This window comes from Phragmites australis, chromosome 17 (assembly GCF_958298935.1).
Source record: "Phragmites australis chromosome 17, lpPhrAust1.1, whole genome shotgun sequence".
Lineage (NCBI taxonomy): Eukaryota > Viridiplantae > Streptophyta > Magnoliopsida > Poales > Poaceae > Phragmites > Phragmites australis.
The window spans coordinates 1,886,335-1,901,960 of record NC_084937.1 but is presented as its reverse complement, the minus strand read 5'-3'; positions in this window follow the sequence as shown (position 1 = coordinate 1,901,960).

The window sequence follows — 15,626 nt, the reverse complement described above, 5'->3', positions numbered from 1 at the left end:
GGAAACGATAGCTGAAAATCTTAAAAAAACTATTCATCGGATACTCCGGGTTAACCCGGATACTCCGGGTTCAGATCTGATTGTATAGTATCCAAAGCTTCTGGGTTGACCCCTAATACTCCGGTTTCAGCATAGAAAGAACTCGAAACTGAAATTAAATTGTGTCTAAAGAGTTCTATCTCAAACTAAATGAAGTCGCGTGTTGCAAGTGATGGTTCCAAGTAGATCCACGGAGTACCTACAATAAATTTCTCACGAACAAGTAGATTGAGCAATATGCATAAATATTGAGCAAGAACATAAGAACAAGAAAACAAGAGAGGAGACACAAGATTTGTTTCTCGAAGTTCAGATACCTCCTCTAGAAGTTTCTACGTCTCTGTTGAGGAGCTCAGTCATACTTGAGCTGTGTCTCTCTCAATCCTTTTCCTTTCCAAGCTCGATCACACTTGAGCTTGGATTCCAATCTTGATTTCTTCCCTTGCGGAGGTGAAATCGAAGCCTTCACAAACTTCTACAGCACACCACAACCTTGGGTGCTCGCTGCCGATGCCTAGCTGCCTTGGAACTTCAAGCTCCAAGAGTAACAAATGCGACTATGAACTCGAGTGCTCAAGATGGGATTTAGCTCACTTGCACTCAATCTTTCAATCTCTCAACCCAACTCACTTTTCTTCTCAAATCACACACTAGATTGGAGTGGGAGAGAGTTCTTTTGGCTCTAGAAGGTTTTTCTTTTGTGCCCAAGCAGCAGCAACAAAGGATGAGAGTGAGAGGGTATTTATACCCTTCCCCCAAAAAACTAGCCATTACACAGTTTTTTTGTACCGACCCAGAGTATCCGGGTCCACCCGGAGTCTCCGGATTGGCATTAGAACACATAACCGAGAGCCCTGGCCAGAGTACAACTCGGAGGGTCCGGATAACTTCTAGAACCCAGAGTATCCATGTCAACCCAGAGTATTTGGGTAAAACACTTAAGCCCTAATAGACCACACGGCTCGGAGCTAAACCCGGAGAATCAGAGTTTAGCATAGCTAACCCTCTGAAAATGGCGATAACTTTTGATCCTGATGTCTGATTTCGATGATTTTATACTCTACGAAAAGCTTATTCAGAGGGCTACATATCCCAACTGAATTCATGATCCCAACTACATTTGATCAAACTAGGAACACTCTAAAACCCAATTTGGATACGTCCACACTTTCCGCACCGGATTCCTAAAGTGAACTCTCACTTTGGGTTGGTAAAAAAACTCTTAAGCACTGAGACACGACAAATAGCTCTACGTTACATCCCTCTTAATAGTGTGGCATACCTATACTCAATTTCAAACATAAAACATGTACGTTTGAATCACATTGAGCCTTTGAATACCTTCAAGTATTGCTTCTTTCCTTCAAACTTAGAGGGCTACCAACTTTTATATCGTCATCACTCCAACTCTTCTTGATTCTTCATGTGATTGATGTGAATCACCAGTAGCTTCTCATGACCTCACATGGTATAGACGCAAAGCCTTCACTCACTCTTCACCACCGTCTTGGTCCTTCGACGCCAAGACATTTGCTTGCCCTTCACCATGGATGGTCCATCGCAGCCGAGTCTTACTTGCCCTTCTCTGTCTTCCATAGAAAACCATTTTGTATCCGACATCTTCAATAAATTCACTTTATCATATATAGAGTCCAATCTTGTTCTTCACTCTTAGCATATATGATTTCAATTCAACTTATGCCTTCTTATGGATCCTAACCCTAACTCACCCTCAAACACAAAGCACATGAGTTAGTCCATAAAACTCTATTGACAATAGCATACCTTTAGTTACTTGATCTCTACAAGTAACTTAAGCCTTCATTCTTCAAACTTCTTCTTCTTCTTATGAACATCACTAAGATCTCAATGATTTTGATGCAATTCTTTGAACTCATGACATTACTCAATGAATACATACTTTATTTCTTATGCATCTCCTATGAAATGACCTAATAACAATTCTCAACATCATTGTTAGTCCATAGGTATTGTCATCACTTACCCGAGCATCACGTAGAGCTCATTGATCTTGATGTATATCTCTCCTCCATGCATTGCCTATGAAACATCCTACTAACAATTCTTAACAACATAGTTAGTCCATAAGTATTGTTATTAATTACTAAAACCACACATAAGGGCTAGATGCACTTTCACTTTCTACGTCATGATTTTTTATTACAAAAACATAATTTTAGTTGTATATATTGCACAAAAGGTGTTAGTAATATGTAAGCCTTTGCATATATATTTTATACTATAATTTGTTATGATATATCAAAATCCAAAAAATGCAATAAGCATACTCTAGCTAGCGGTCCAGCCGTGTATGCGTACATGCTTCTTAAAATGTGTCTTTTACTTAAAACCAACACATATTTGAAAGTTTGAGGGTGAACTAACATGCAGAGGTAAGTTTTTTTTATAATGGTAGTTTTATTGACTCTCATCATTACATCAAGTACAACCACATATGAGTTTGCATCCGGTCTCTGCATAGCTAAGATACACACAACCACCTCGGTTAATTGATGAAAAGCCAAGCACAAAACCGCAAACATAATGGGCATACTACCTAGGTAAACTAGGCCCAGAGCACCACATCACCTGATCAGCTATCTAGGTAAACTAGGCCATAAATGGTTAACAATGTCATAGAATGGACCAGGGCTAGACCCAAGCCAACCGTCAGCTAAGAACATGGGAAGGAACTCCCAAACGACACCTCTAAGGAGGGCATGACACCTATGGACCCATCATCTGTGATAGCCCAAATGGTTTAAGCATGTCATTAAGCATCATAAGCATCATTAGCACCATGTTTAATTGTTTTGAGCAATTATTAACATGCAATTTCAATTAAACATAAATTGTGAAGATTAGGGTTAAGTGGTGCATTGTGAAGCAACTCACTATATTGCTATAAAACATAGGGCTGGAACAATTTTAGAAATTAGTTCATGTTAAATGAGGAATATTGGTAAATTTTGCCAAATTTTTGGGAATGATTTTGAAGGCATAAAAATGACCACAAGTTAGAAAAGCTTACATCTTTGGAGAATTTTTATTGGAAATTGGCTCAGGCTATTGGGATCAAACAAGTTAAAATGGATTACTTGTGAATTATAGTTTTATACAAATTTTGTCCTATGAATTTTGGACCACAGGAAGATCTCCAAATGGTTGAGAGAGGTGGAGAGATATTTTTCACTGGACAGCTACTGTTCATCACGCCCATCCCTCCCTCTCTGCCCTCTCGATCCAACGGCTTTGTGGACTTTGGAGGCCAGCTAGTCCATCACGTCGTCGAGTCATGCCCGGGCACCTTCTAGAGAGAGCGCCCACGCTCTTATCCCTTGGCCGCTCTCTCCCTCTCCTCTCTCTCTCTCTCTCTCTCTCTCTCTCTCTCTCTCTCTCTCTCACTCACTCACTCACTCACTCACTCTTGCCTCTCCCGACCGAGCACGCAGAGCAGAGCGCGAGCACAGGCACAGAGCACAGCAGCGCTGCAGCTTAAATTTGCCATGCTCGCGGCTAGTCTAGCCAGGCCTGAGCCCCATGGAGCATGGAGAAGGAAGCCAGGACCTCCTTGGTGTGGTTCCTCGCACAAATCCGTCCCTTCTCCATCGGAATTGAGCTCCCCACGTCATCTTCCCCAACACCGGTGCCTCCTTCCGTGCCTCTCCGTCGAGCTACCTCTTTGCTACTCCACCTTCAAACTCTGTGGCTCGGTGAGCTCCCACACTACCGCTTAAACCTTTTGCATGCACCGCTTTTGCTCCGGCTCGTCACCAACATGGTTCTCCACGTGAGCCGCCCGCCGCCGCCGCCTCGGCTCACGTCGCCGACCGAGCCACCAGGCTCCTCAGCCGAGCCACCATCAGGATCCTCGGCCAAGAGACAGGCCGTTGTGTTCCCCAACCCGCGTAGATGTCGTAGGGGTTTTCGTCCAGGTCGTTCGCACCGCCGTTCGTCGCCAACGTGCTCGAAACGAGCCGCTACCGTGCTATTTCTGCCGCACGATGTCGTAGGTCATCCTTCGGTCATCACTGTCGGCCACGTGTGTGTCAGTCAGGACTGCGTGCACACGTTGGTGCCACTAGTGCCCTTGGCTGGCCGAGCTGCACTGCCGCTCACCGCCAGCGATGCCAGGCCATGCCGCCAGCACTGTGCCGCCCCACCTTCGCTCAATTTTGACCCGGGTCAAACCCGCCGGGCCTGCTGTCAGCCACCATGGCTAGCTTGGCCTGGGTGCAAAAAGGATTTAGGCCTTTTAATATTCGGTAAAACCAGAAAACGTGATTTTGAATATTGGTTCAACTAGTAATTCGGCTGAAAGTTGTAAAATGCATAGAAAATAGAATATTGCTCTAAAAATAGTGGAACCAATTTTGTTGGTTTTATATGGTCATAATCTACATGTTAAAAATTTTGTGAGCAATGAAATATGTATTTAAATTCCATTAGTTAATAAAATGTTTTTAAGCTTTATTAATCCATAATTAATCGTTGGTAACCCCAAAATTGATGAGATCAATTTTGTTAATCTTATTTTAATATGCCCTGTGCAGCAAAAATAATCACCTACATGTTAGATATGATTAAGTTCTATTTAGGGTGAAGCTTTGTTTTAAGCTTAGTTAATCCATGAAATGTTTAAATGCTTAACATTAATCCAAATTAGGAAATAATTGACACCTTCAACTCATGACCTGAAAGCATTGCATCTCCACTATTATCATACACTATGGAGCATCCGTCATTGCACGTCATTCATGCTCATCATTGCATGCGTTCTTCAGTAGTGAACAAAGGTCTAGAGCGTGACGCGAGCACAATCGAGGACAACGCCAGCCTTTCGCATTTCTGTGAGTTCTGTTCAGGAAGTATCGAGCAAACCCCAGAGCAGTAAGGCAAGCATCTAAGCATACTGCACCATTTGTTCAAATTAAATGGAGTATAAAATTGATAAATTATGCTTTATGTATGTTTGCATGTGTTGAGTCCAGTGTCAGGTTGATATGGGTAGAACCTATGTTGATGCATTATCTCTACCTTGACTTATTGATGAATCCTTATCCTTGTAGCCTTGATGATATAGTTGCTGTCTAGCTTCAAGGGTTTTCGAAATGCTTATCAATGCTTATGTCCTCGGTAGAAGTCGAGCGACGGTGATGGTGCTACCGTTGTTCACGAGCCTAGGGCTTAATCACTGATCACAGATACAAAGATGAGGTTGAGATGGATGGTTGCGATGTGAGATTGAGGCGAGATGTGGGCGGTGTTAGGGGTATCTTCTGCCCAGGAGGAGTCCTCTGGGTAGTTCGGGAGAGGAGCCCGGATGCCATAGACCGCTTGCATCGTTTAAGGCCGTCCGTCGGTACAGTTGGCTCTAGCACTTTTCGTACTCACCACATGCTGATCTAATGGTAAGGTAAGATGATTATCATATGCTTGCCGACACTTGCCTTGCAGCTCTATGACGCGTAAGAGAAAAAGAAAAGGAGAAGCAAGGTGGCGGGGAGACGGAGGTGTCCGAGACGCGCTCGCGGTAACCCCGGTGTCATAGGGGCATTGCAAGTGGGTGGTTTCGGGTATGAGAAAGGTTAACACGAGTACCCCTTGTCTGTACTTTCATGAGTAGCACAAGCCGAATGGTCCTCGAGTCGTGTGGGTAAAGTTGTACCCCTGTAGGGTATAAGAATATTTTGAAATGCTGCGCTCTCGGTCATGAGCATGCTATTGCTTCATTTTTATCGCTCGTAGAGTTTATGAATGTGGGATAAGGTTATGGTATGATGGAAATGGTTGGTGGGTTTGTTGATGAGATACTATGGTTCCTATACATATATGTTCAAGTTGTGTTTTATAGGGGAGAAAGGTAGTTGTTTTTTAGTTAAGTATAGATGCTCACACATATGTGTCTAGGTTGCTTACCGCATATGTTTTACTTAACCTTGTGGCCCACTCTTGCTAACAGCTCAATGCATAATCCTTGGAGTCGAGCTATGTATATGTGCTATATATGGTTTAAGTCTTGTGAGTACCTTCGTACTCATGCCTGTGCTTTCAGGTTCTGCTGGTGAGGGTGAGGCGGTGTTTGGCTACTTCGTGCCCACCGATCCAAGTGGTGGGCAAGAGTAGTGCATCCTACTCTGGTGATAGCTTTTGGGGTGGAGCCTAAGCGCCTATGGCTCCACTCTCCTTTTTGTTGTTGTTAAGATTTTAATCTTATGCTGTGTTGTTTCTCTTTGTGTAAACTGTTGTGAATGGTTGCATGCTAACTTGTAATATAACTTTAATTAGTCGCTCTTTCTTAAGCTATGTTGTGATGTACATGTTGGAAAGGCATGTGTTCCAATCTTGGGCACAAAACACGTGCCGGGACTACCGGGATGGTATTCTGGTTAATCATTGAGGTTGTATTTACGAATAATGATCCTCCTGATGGTTAATTAGAATACTGTTTGGACAGTTCCTCACATCATCGCCCTTCCAGAAAAATCGAAACTGGGTTTTCACCCAAATAACCTCTCAGAGAAAGCAAGAAAATATTACAGCACCACCTCCAAGGATAGAACAATGCCTGAGGGCACAGCGCTGGTATCGGTAGGAAATCAATCAAGGCTTTTTCCCAGTGCTCTCGCACCCAACTAGGACAAAGGGGGCCAAGACATGGGAAGAGTTGAAGCGGCCCAGGGAGGTCGAAAAATGGCGGCGAACGCCACGTTGGCCCCAAGCCACCCCATCAGGACTACGCCTCAACCACCAAAAGCTACCTCTAGCAAAACATCACTCAGATCAGACCACCTCTGAGCGGATATAGCCAACTGCCATGAAGATCCCGTGAAGTGTCATCGCAAGTATCCTAGCAGTGGGCCACGAACATCTAACCGCCACCATGAAGGAGTGAGCTTCCCACATACTAGCACAAGATGAGGACACATCGCCAGCCTGCACGAAGGAGCGGCACAGCCTGGAAGGTAGAAGTGGCGAAGAGGGCCTGTGTCATGAAGATGATGGTGGGGTAGGATGACGACGCGACTGCTGAATAGGAACTTGAGCACCAGTCATTGTAGAAAGCACCCAACTTCCACCTCCTTACCGATCAACCCTTGGAGCTTGATCTTGCCCACCCCTATGACCCTAGCGTCGTTGCCCATGCAGCGTGCGAAGACGACACATAGGAAGGGGTTGTGTGTGCAGATCTACAGAACGGACACTCATGGGCACGACGAAGCGTGCGACGATGAGCAGACTCGACCTAGATGACGTGATGGTCTAGATCTGGCCCAACTGCCACCACTCATAGAGATAGGTCGTCGCCACCTAGGATACCTAAGATCTGGGCTGCCGATGCGTGGATCCCTGCCGAGTGAGAGATCTAGCCTCCAACAATGAGGATCTAGCCACCGCCATCCCTGCTGAAGTGGGGAGGAAGGAGAGAGAGGAAAGGAAAACCACAACGGCTACCGTTGGGTGGCCAGCATTGGCGGCAGCGGCTATGCCAAGAAAGGCTGATGAGGTGTGGGCGTTGTGTCAATAGTGTTGCCCTAGAGTTGCCTCAGGAGGAGACGATGTAAGGGCCCTATTTTCTTCATCTTCGCGGAGGTAAGTTTGAATCACTACTTATTTTCTTACATACAAAGGGATGCTTGGATTCACAACTCTACTAAAATCTTAATAACAAGACTGTCATGGGTTTGCTATTGTACAAGCGTCATTTGCTATTGTTAGATTGCCTGTTTCAGCTTTAGACTATGTTTGGACTTTTATTTCTAGTCTTTTTTGTTTTTAGTGCTTTGGGTTGTGTATCTTAGTTATGCAAAGGTTAGGAGTGGACTCTTGTGTGATTGTATCATCTTGATATAATGATGAGAGTTAATAAAAAACTTCTTTTATCGAAAAAAGATCTGTGCAGATCCTGCTCGAAAAATAATTTGTTTGTGCAGATCCTACTTGGGATTACGAGGCTGAATATAATTAGTTTCTCGTGCAGCGTGTAGCATGACTACAGGTGAGGATTAGGGTTTTGGAAATCGGAACTAACACCAAAACCAGAGGAAAGATTGTTCCAGTTTCTCATAAAAATATAATGTCTTTCCAGCTTATTGAATTTAATCTCATTTCATAAAGATATCATGTTGTTGTTTCGTTTTTTTTTAAAAAAGGTATCACTTTGTAGAATTTTCGAGAACCATGGTTTTGTAAATTTTAACTTTGATATATTAGCAGAGAGAATCTAAAACACATTGATGGAGAAGTTGACATCATAAAATTAAGGATGATTTCTTTTGCATAGAGTAATGCACTGCAACTGCATACCTTGATGACATGCCTTGACTAGATAAGTTGAGAGAGAATGAACAGTTGATGAGCTCTCTGAATATTATAGCCGGCGGATGGCAGGGTGGAGCAGCAGCTAGCGGCACATGCATGTGAGAGGTACTACTAGGTAGTAGCTAGCGCTGTGGAGTTGCATGGCTTGTGCTCTTGTTTTGGAGCGGATAAAATACACGGGCAGGCAGCGCATCAAAAGGACTTTGCTTTGTCCAAGAGCACATAAATATATTGCATCAACGGGAGCCAACATGCAGAACCAAGAGGAACAACGATACCTAGTGCTGCTACCGTCTTGGGGTAAGTAGCAAGATCCTCTACATAAATTGCAAAGCAAGCTAAAGTTAGCCATGTCGGAAAAAAATTCGATCACCTAAGAGCAATGATATTACATAAAAGAATAAATAGACTCCTAAATTCAAGTTGAAGAGAACTCAAACATGTGTGGTGAGGGTGTACATCCACAACTTCCACCAACTAAGTTGATCTCATATCCTTAAGCTAGCCACATAGCATTAGGCCCCATTTGAAATGCTGTAATTTTAAAGGAAGTTTACAGCATTTCACAAAAAACTGTGTGATTCTGTAGAAATCCTATGGAATTCCCACGTTGCAAACGGGGCCTTAGTTTCAATAGAAAACAATTTTATAGAGATGAAACAGAGCAAAATCAACATGAAGTGGTCGCTTTTGATAGTCTCATCTACGATCGAGTAGTAGTAAGTCAAGAGAGAAAAAAAACTCACCACTTAACAAAATGCTTAGGAACAGTTAAAGTTGCCAGACTATATCTTGATTCTTACTAGTATAAACTAAGCAGCAGCTGAGTATGTTAGCTTTCAGTTTTGAAACAAATTTGCTTGTTCTTTACTTGGTGGCTGCGTGGGAGAAGAGAAATCTGTGCTGTGCAGGAGAACGCTAGCTGAAGGCAGTAGTTGTAGAGGATCCATGTGGTGTGGGTTGGGAAGGGATCGGTATTCGGGGAAGAAAATTTTATAGGACATTTCACAGAAAGATTCGTACGAGATTCTAATCCATGCCGTTCTTCTCTAATCCAACCGCTGACACGTGCAACTGAGAGTAAAGAGGGGGACACATGTCATGCACAAGAATGGGTCTTTTCTGTGAGACCTGGTAAAATGGAATTCCCTTCCGACATTCGACAGTCACGAGTAGGGTGAAAACGGGATGGATATTTTTCGTCCGTCTGTCCGACCGAAGACTTATGAAGTAAATATATGATGCAACAAAAACTATCCGACACTATCTGTGTCCTACTTCGGATCCAAGAGAAGAAAGAAAGATAAGATACAGGATGACTGGTGTTACGAGAAAGTCTACTGTGATTTTATTTAGAAATATGATAATATATAGGTAGATTGTCACATATCTGTAAACAGATAATATTGAATGATCTTATTTTCACATCTCAACAATAACTCTCTGTATGCTCACTTTGATTACATCCCTATATTGTTTGATATGCTATGTGGGAATGCAAATGAAGTGATTTTTCATCTATCCGATTAACCGAAAGCTTGCGATACTATCTGTTTCGACTCCAACTCTAAGAAAAAATATAGAATATATACAAATAAAAAAAATTATCTAGCACTATCGTGTCCGACTCCGACTTGATGAAAAAAAAATATAAAATAGGATATAGAATCAGCTATACCATCCCTATCCAATCGGATTACACCTCAGTCACAAGTGAGCAAGAGAGAAAAAAGAGGCAGTATAGGAGCAGAGCAGGAATCTTTCTCTGGGTCTGGAGAAAGCCGGCACCCAACGTGGGTCGTCGTGCAGGGCCGGATGGCCTTTTCTATGCTATTGCTGGCAGAACAGACAGACATATGTCTGTTACTCGATCAGGCTCAGTCAATTGGTCTCAACGTACGTGGATTGTAAACGAGAATATGTGACCGTCCATTTCGTTAACAAATGGAGTTTGATTCGAAGACGGACAATTCTTAATTTCTTATCCATCTTAATTGAGATTATCTCATGATCTCAGGGGCATATATATATTTGATGCAATCCTGCTTTTCTGTGGATGTATGGTCATGCAAAACGACCGGGTCAAGATTCACCATCTGATCCCTCATTACCCTTTTCTATTCTTTTTCTATCAAAGAGCAGAGATCTAGCCATGATAACAATTAGCTAGCCGATCGACTACTCTGTCGGTATATAAGAGGATAAACAATTTCCTATATCTTGCATTAGCATCAGTTGTATGTTTTTCCAGGCTTTGGACCATGTATATATGAGTTGCATTGCATATATATTCGATCTCGCCGGCAAGGAGGAATATGTATGGGTTAGGGTTAGATAGATACTAGCTCTAACTCCGTGTGTGATTACTCCCCATATTATCTCTCATCAATCACCCTCGGCATATCTCCACTGGATCTGATTCTGATCAGGTTGATGATTGGGTTGTAGAATATGTTCGAACCAGTCCCAAAGACCCAGTTTGGGGGTCTGGTTATAGATCTGGTTTGGGTCTTGTGATCTTGTCGAATAAGTTGTACCTACTTGTTGCTCATCGACGTCAACAGGTATAAACTTGAATGGAAGTGTAGATATGACAACTGCTGATACCCCCTATACATGTGGCGCGGACTAGTAGCTGTTAAGTGTCGATTGACTGCTCTCTTTAGTCTTCTCTCCTTCTAGTCGGCCATAGATGGATCAATCTAGTGCCATATATACTGGCAGAGACTATGCGGTATGTGATCAAGGGAGATTGTAATGCCGCCTAGCCATGGACACCTCTCTTTGCTTAACTCCCTTTTGGCAACTCATCGTGTTCGCGGCTCATGACCTTTCCTGCTTCACTTTTATTTTTAGAGAATACTTCTTCACTTCATATAGTAGAATCCTTGCTGCGGCGCCACTTCATAGTACTGTACTATTCTAATATATGTTGGCATGCATATATAGTAGGTAAGATAATTTTTTGTTCCTCCACAAACTATGATTAGTATAAGGTTGCTAGTATCATTTTTTAAAATGAAAAAGCTATTTCCTGAATAAATACTTCGGTTGGCTACCCACCGCTGGTCTGGGATGCAGCTACAGTTCACTAGGGGTGCTTTTAGTTGCCTGTATATGGCATAGCTTGACTCGTGGGCTGCAGACACCAGGTGTTTACTTGCTTGCATGCCACCATATGCCTGACAGGATGCAAAAGCACCTGGCTCTGCAGAAAAGTAGGATTTGGGTGTTTCTGCAGAGCCAGACTCATTGGATGCAGGCTAGTGCCCAACTAATGATGTTATTAATATATGATTAAGTATGTATTAAGTAATATTAACATATTTAAATGAATATTACGGTTTAATAGTATAAATTAAGGACTATAAGAGTATAGTTACACAAAATAAATATCATATTAACACTGTTGGTGGAATGATACCACGTTATTCCCCCTTTTGACTTTGGCTAACCTTGTCCAACCCATATAGGAATTGACAGTATTAACATAACAAGGCGTAGACAAGGAGTGAAGGACCACCTGATGCGGGATGAAGGATTCGAAAGAGACGAGGCCGAAGGAAAGCCCGGAGGCAGACATCCAAGTTTCCGAAGGACCAATTGACACGTGTATTGTCCTGTGGGGATACAACTTATAATGATGTAATTACTGTAGTGTCCCGGGAATATTCTTATAATGTTCCTATGAATAGGGGTATTAATATAATGTGAACCATTGTAGTTGGGGTATGGCTATAAATACCGTACCCTATTGATGTGATGGTAGGAACAGTTATTATCCAAGAATACATGTTCATTGTGTTGCAATTTAGATTCCAACAAACACTTGTGATGATGAATAATGGATAGTTACCATATTCGGTACCCCAGGGTGTCCTGTAATTTTTGATGCATATCTTTATCTCTGGGAAGAGGATCCGTGGAAGAAAGGAAACTACCCGCATGTACTTAAGGAATCCTGTCACTAGGAATGTCTATCTCCACGAATTGGAAGGAAGAGTCCAGAGGACGTACGACAGCCGCATATATATACAGAGCTGAGGGATCCTACGGAGGACAACTCATGAGAAGTAACCAGAAGTCATTAGAAGTCATTGCAAGCCAACAGAAGATAAGGAAGAAGTCACCGACTAGATTTAGATCCATCTAGACTAGCTAACCCCCTTGTAATAGGCCAAGATCAATACAAGACAAACATGACATAGGGTTATTATCCTCAGGGAGGTCCGAACCTATCTAAAAACTCCTGTGTGTTTCCTTTATGATTTGTCTACTCAAAGCATCCCCCTATTCTTCAACAAGTTCGTTACATTGGCGGTTCACCAATCGTTGACAGTTGGTGCCGTTCGTGGGGGTCATGACAAAAGGCATTGAGCCTACACATGACATGCTGTCGACATTGCTCAAAGCTTCATCAGAAACTGGCTTTGGATCAGGGGTTCTACGACAACTTTACCTCTCTTCCCGATGAAGTGATCGATCGGGTAAATTTCAACGACGATTCAAGCGATGAGGTAAGTTGATTTATGGATCAATGCGCCAAAGATTACGGTATCAAGTTCGAACCACTCGGCTGCCAAGACCACTATGAATGTCCAATTTACAGCAAGTTGGGATCAATCCCCGTAGTTTTTCACAGCATGGATTGTCAAGATGCCAACCTGGAGCAATCTGATGAAGCATCCATGATGACAACCTTGCAAATGGTCGGGGTCCTTCGTCCCTGGCGGCAGGCAATGGTCAGCATCATGCGGGCATACCACATCAGGCCCTTATCAGGGCCCATGTCATACAATCTCCCGATTATCAACAGGGGGCTGACCGCTTTAAATCCACGACTGCTAAGTGGATCCTCTTTCTACAAGAGGCCCTCATCCGCCCTCCGACCATAGATCTAGTTACCCTAACCGGTAAGGATTGGGTGAACTCAGCTATCGACTTAACAAAGGAGATCATGCTCCAGGCCGAGAACTCCCATCTGGCCTTAGCCGAAAATAGTACTAATCAGGGTAGGCTAAACAATCCCTCATTGCGAGACACATTGGACCCAGAAAGGCGTAACACCAGGAATAAGGCTTCCCAGTATGACAATCGGGTAAATAACCGCTGTCGGACCTCACCAGTTAAGGATCATCCAATCAATGACTTGCGCCAGGTCATCAACAACCGGCAAAGACGCTTGGGGGCTTTCGAGGAGGCTTCTTCTCTCCCTCATCGATCTAATTGGGAAAAACATCTCGACATCGATCAAACTGGGACCAATCTTCAATCGTCGTAGGAAAGACTCTTGGAGGTGCTGGAACCAAGCAAGATGCTATCAACAGATGTCTGGCCTTCTCTCCAGATCTACAGAACATAAGCTGGCTAGCAAGGTTTCGTCCTAGGATGATCAACAAATACAATGGAAGCACAAATCATGTTGATTTCCTCCAGATCTATACCACGACCATCCAAGCAGCTGGTGGGGATGAGAAGGTAATGGTGAATTACCTCCCCACGGCCCTTAAAGGGGCAGCCAGGACATGGTTGACTAATCTATCACTAGGGACAATCTACTTATGGGAGAAGCTTTGCGACGTATTCTGAACTAACTTTCAGGGTACGTATGTTCACCCTGGCATGAAAAATGATCTCCACCGTTGTGAGCAGATGGGGAATGAAACCTTGTGTGAGTTTGTGTTCGCTTCAACAATACCCGGAATACCATCCCAAAGGTCAGCGACTAGGACATCCAAGCATTCACTCAGGGGATTAAGAGCCGGTGTTGCGCTGAAGACATCGCTAGAAAAGAACTCAAAACAGTTAAGGAGCTCATGCAGATCGTCGATAAGTCAGCTAGGGCCGAGGATGCACTCCTCTACATTAAGGAAAAGACGCAGGGTATCAAGTGTCCTCAACCCAAGTCCAGCGGTGATAAGGTCCAGAGCAAGCATAAGAAGAACATCAAGGGAGGTAAGGGCAAGAAACCTAAATCTAATGAAGTTTTTGCAGATGTACCTGATGTTCATTTCGACCAGCGCTTCAGTTCTTCCCAAGGCAGAAACTTTACACCAAGATCTGGTGAACAAGAAGGAGCCTTGGTGCAACTTCCACCAAACCAACAACCACAACATCTACAAGTGACTCCTTTGGAAAAAGTTGGTCAAGGTGGAGGTCGAAAAAGTGGATAAGGGTAAGAAGATCCAGGTTGTGACCCAAAGCATGGATTTTGACTTGGATGGCAGTGAAAATCATACCAACACAATGTCTTTCTAGCTAAGCGAGAGGACAATCGACCACATGTTCAGTGGTTTTGCGTCCTACGAGTCCATGCGGCAGTACAAGACGATGGCCTGAGAAGTATTAGCTGCTATCCTTAAGGGTTGTCAGGTTGTGAAGTAGTCGGACACCAAAATCTCCTTTGGCCAAGAAGACTACCTTGATAACTTCGTACGACCATGCCGCTTCCTGATAGTGGTCGAGACTACAATAAATAACTATAGAGTTACCCGAGTTCTTATCGATGGAGGGAGTTCCCTAAACATCCTCTTCGCTAACGCACTCAAATGATTGCAGATCTCTCGGTCTGCCATCATGCCGGTTACTCAAGCCTTACATGGTAGTACCAGGATCTTTGGACACTCTCATCAGTCAGATATCGCTACCCATTACCTTCAGGAAGCAAGACAACTTCCAAATAGAAAAAAATTCTATTCGATGTGGTCTACTTCAAGACAGCATGCATGGCAGCCACACATTACGCTTACCAGTGCGTGAAGATCCTGGGACTTGAGGGAGTCATCACCATCCAGGGCTGCATGAAAGTAGGCTTACGCTGTGACAAGCGAAGTTTAGATATGGCCACGCAGCATCAACCCGACAATGAGATGAAGAAATCGAGGCCTAAGGCTGTCGTGAAGTATCACGATGAAGTCAAAACAGTTCCTTTGAATCCAACAGAGCCATCCAAGACCGTTCGGATTGGTTCAAAACTAAACCACAAATAGGAACTCATGCTCATCACTTTCCTCTAGGCAAACGCCAATGTGTTCTCATGGCAACCGTCAGACATGCTTAGGATCCCCAGGGAAGTGATTGAGCATAAATTAGCTATGCAGCTCGACGCAAAGCCGATCAAACAGAAACTCCGATGGTTCGCACCCGATCGGAAAGAAGCTATTGAGGAGGAAATCGAAAGGTGCACCAAGGCATGCTTTATTCGAGAAGTGGATCACCCCGAGTGGCTTGCAAACCCTATTATG